We start from the raw sequence: 423 nt of genomic DNA, 5'->3' as shown, positions 1-423 counted from the left end.
ATTCTAATGGTCGATTATTATTTTTACTCGCGGCCTCTGGTAATCAATGCCTGTGATTCAATAGGTGCGGGATGTGGGGTGTGTGTGGGGGGGGGGGGGGGGGGAAAGGGGAGGGGGGGGATAACAACAGCTGCTGCACCGAGTGGCAAAACTCCCCCCCCCTGTAAAACGACAGCCGGAGAAAACATGACGGAAAAAAAAATCGCGGACCAAAATGTCACCGCGTTGTTAGACAATTACGTCGTGTCTGATGATCACAGCTTCACTGTCCAAAGGTTGTGTTCGTCTGTCGTGGTCCAGCTGTCTACAGCCAGCTGTTCCTTCACACGCACCCCCACCCAACCCCCCCCCCCCACTCTCCATTCCCCCCACCAACACCAACACCAACAAAAGCACAACATTATCAGTGTTTCTTTCACACAT

The sequence above is a fragment of the Physella acuta genome, unplaced genomic scaffold, assembly GCF_028476545.2.
Source record: "Physella acuta isolate Inbredline_101_S28 unplaced genomic scaffold, ASM2847654v3 ptg001633l, whole genome shotgun sequence".
Classification (NCBI taxonomy): Eukaryota; Metazoa; Mollusca; class Gastropoda; family Physidae; genus Physella; species Physella acuta.
The sequence above is the reverse complement of the archived record's forward strand: the minus strand, read 5'-3'. Positions refer to the sequence as shown.